We start from the raw sequence: 3,821 nt of genomic DNA on the forward strand, positions 1-3,821 counted from the left end.
TGTGCCCAGATATATTTGGTCCTTGTGGAGTTCCTATCCTTTCCACGCCATACTAACTCCCCTTCTTTCATATGATTCCCTGCACTCTGCCGAAGGTTTGGTTATGAGTCTGTGTTGCTTTTTGTGATTGTCACAAAGTTTGTAGAAACTTGGCTTACTGTTGAGTAGAATTTTTATTTGAGGTGGAATTGTATTTCTATCATTAAGACGTCATTAAAAATGACTTGCTAATATTAAGTAAAGCTTGGGCTTTTCAATAATTAAACAAGAGAAGCAGTGTTTATTTTATCAGATTGTTTTGACTCCTTAAAATAAGTTAAAAGCTGGACTGTCACAGTGCACACCTTTAATCCTGGTACTCGGGAGGCAGAGGCTGGCAGATCTCTGTGAGTTCGAGTCCAGCTTGGTCTACAGACTTAGTTTCAGAACAGCCAGAGCTACATAAAGGAACTCTGTCTTGAAAAACAAAAACAAACAAACAAAGAAGTTAAAATAACAAAACAATGTTCATTGAATCCTTCTCATGGCCTTGACAGTGGCTTATGTTCATATTATATTTTTTTTCAAAGCCTAGGATATTCTTAAAAGTGGGTTTGATTCATAAGAGGAAGCTAAAGAATAGAATGTAAACATGGAACCTATTGTTTTATTTTAAAAGCTTGAAAATGCAATTTCCTTCTTTTGCTTTCCTGTATTCTTTTCCTTTACAACCTTATATAGTAGTAATTCATGTTCCTATTTGGTACCTAGGACATACAAACATGTACTAGCCATATCCATGTTACGCTGAGAATTATGACATGAATGTCAAGTGATTTTTGGAATTGAAAGCACCACAGATGTGAAAGATGTTATATAAAATGTGTGTCCTTCAGCATCCAGCAGGTTCTAAGGGTATCACCATGGTGCCATGCCTTGATTCTCCTGAAGAAACATTTGCCGAAAGGAATAATAGATGGGTTTTTCTTCTTGAAAAAAAAAATGCTGTTAATTCTCAATGTCAGATAAAACTTACATTTGCAGAGGTGACTTCTGAAGTGTGATTTCAAATGTCTGTGACATGTTTTAGGTAACAATAACAATTGTTTAGTAGCAAGTTACTAGGATAGGAAATAATTCAGTACTTTGAGCCTACTTCGCTTAATAGCTTCATATACATGAATTTTGCACTGCAATGAATTTAAATAGTGTGACAGAGTGTTTCTTATGAAAATAAGTTTCTTTCTAGTAGTGACAATGGGAACAATAGAAGAGTGGATGAAGTAGGAAGAATATGAATTTTTTGTTATTATTATTATTATTATTATTTACAATTTATTCACTTTGTATCCCAGTTGTAGCCTTCTTCTTCTCCTCCTGGTTCCACCCTCCCTCCATCTTCCTCCCCTATCCCTCTTCCCTAGTTCATTGATAGGGGAAGTCTTCCTCTCCTACTGTCTGACCCTAGCCTATCAGGTCTCATCATGACTTCCTGGATCCTCTTCCTCTGTAGGCTGGCTAGATTGCCCCACCAGGGAGAAGTTATCAAGGAGCAGGCAACTGAGTTCATGTCAAGAGACTGGCTCTTTTCTTCTTACTAGGGAACCCACATGGAGACTGAGATGTCTATGGGCTACATCTGACCAGGGAGGCCAGGTCCTCTCTGTGTATGGTCTTTGGTTGATGCATCAGTCTCTGCAGTTCTACCTGGGCCATGTTTTTTTTTAAATTTAATTTAATTTTTTGCCATTCGACATTCCTCTGTTGAGAATTCTCTGCTTAGCTCTGTACCCCATTTTTAAATTGGATTATTATTATTATTATTATTATTATTATTATTATTATTATTTGGTGTTCAATTTCTTGAGTTCTTTATATATCCTAGATACTAGCCCTCTGTCAGATATAGGTTTGGTGAAGATCTTTTCCAGTCCATAGGCTGTCGCTTTGTTCTGTTGACAGTGCCCTTTGTTTACAGAAGCTTTTCAGTTTCAGGAGGTCCCATTCATTAATTGTTGATCTTAGAGCCTGAGACAGAATTTTTCTCCTGTGCCAATAAGTTCATGGCTCTTTTCTAATTTTGCTAATAGATTTAGTGAAGGCATATTTTAATGGTCTTTAAATTCTTCAGTTCAAGGCTCTGGAATCCAGTGGCCTCAACTGAAGCCACAGGTGTTATTTGAGATACCCATTTTATTGCTTTGCTGCTGACGATCTCTTCCATCAACAACACTGCCTATAGAAACTCATGGATATGCTTATATGCGGTCTTGAATTCCGTTCATGTTGAACATTAACGTTTCCAGACAGGCACATTCTAGAAGTGAACTGCTGTTGCCCTAGGGGATTTGACACACGAAAGACACAGTAGGTACAACCTGACAGAGATACCAAGTTCTGATATTGTTTTCTACTCTGTAAAGAAAGAAACTATAAGCTATTATATAAAAGCTACATGTTCCATTGACTTGTGTTAGACTTTTATAAGAACAAAAACACATGTGCATTGAAAATGAAAGATCTTCATTTTTAGAAAGGATAGAAAGTGACACAGTAGCATGTATCAGAGGGAAGATTTAACTTGGCAGTAAGGAAATCTGGATACATATTAGGATAGGGTCTAACTATTTGGTTATATTTTAAATTTTTAAGGCAAAACAATTCATTGACCTTTTCTATTTATTTATATGTTTAGCATGTATGACCGAATAGTTAGAATTATTTAGACTTAGTTATGGTTTATTACATTCTGAAGTATTTCCACCCACTTTCATTTGTATTATAAGAAGTGATGACTGGAGAGGATGTTTTTTAATGATTGGTTACTGTGATCTAATTTTTAGTTGCTTGTGGCATGCCAGCTATTACTGATTCGATGAAGCCTATCAAAAGTGTTATTGGTTGATTTACTTTTTTTTCTTTCAGTTTATTTACTTTACATTCCAAGGGTGCCCCCTCCATTCTCTCTTCCCAGTCAGTCCCTCCTTTCCCACTTCCCTTCTCCTCTCCTTTTACCTCCAGATAAGCGGAGACTCCTCCTCCCCGTATCAAGTTTTCCCAATACATCAAGTCACATCAGGAAAAAACATGGAACACATCAAGAATTTGTGTGTCATCCTTGCACAGGGGCCATGCTAATCTTCTCTGTATCGCTCCAATTTTAGTATATGTGCTTCCGAAGCATGCACTTGATGTGTTTTTTAAGTAGCCTTTACTTGAAATTCTTTTTTACTCTCCTCCCCTTCCACCTCCTTCTCCCATTCTCCCCTCTCTTTTTCTTTCTTTCTCTTCATCTTCCTTCCTCCTTTTCACCTTTCCCCTTCCTCATACTCTTATTTTTAGTTGTGCTGGAGTCAAGCGTATGGACTCATACTTATTTAGCAAGTACCCCACTACTCAGCTAACTCTTACTTTGTTTTTGGTGTGTGTGTTTCAGGTATGAATGTCCATGCGTACTTGTATAGGAACTACAGAGCAACTTTGAATGTCTTCTGTATTTTCCTTTACTCTACTTTTGAGACAGGATTTCTCACTGAACCTGTCACAGACTGATTGGTTTGACTGGTTGGCCACTGAGCCTCCAGAATTCACCTGTCTCTTCCCATTGTTGGAGGCACAGGCATGCACTGCCGTAACATTTAAAAATGGGTTCTGGGGATCTAAACTCAGTTCCTATAGTCATGTAGCAAGAATTTTACTGACTGAGCCATCTCCTCAGCCCTCTAACACGTGTTTTCTTCTTGAATTAAGTCTTACTGCCATGGAACATGCATTGTATTATTAATATATCCTTGTAATGATCCATTCATTATACAAATAAAATGATAAAGCCATTCACATTA

The 3,821-nt window shown here is 37.3% G+C and overlaps 1 non-coding gene across 1 annotated transcript; it reads right to left on the reverse strand.

Moving 5' to 3' along the window:
* Positions 1-3,060: 3,060 nt before the first annotated feature.
* On the reverse strand, positions 3,061-3,167 carry LOC129683509 (U6 spliceosomal RNA). The gene has a single exon (XR_008721171.1). It is a non-coding gene; the product is annotated as a U6 spliceosomal RNA (small nuclear RNA).
* Positions 3,168-3,821: the final 654 nt, after the last annotated feature.

The sequence above is a fragment of the Psammomys obesus genome, unplaced genomic scaffold (assembly GCF_907164565.1).
Source record: "Psammomys obesus unplaced genomic scaffold, mPsaObe1.curated_primary_1811, whole genome shotgun sequence".
In the NCBI taxonomy this organism is placed as follows: Eukaryota; Metazoa; Chordata; class Mammalia; order Rodentia; family Muridae; genus Psammomys; species Psammomys obesus.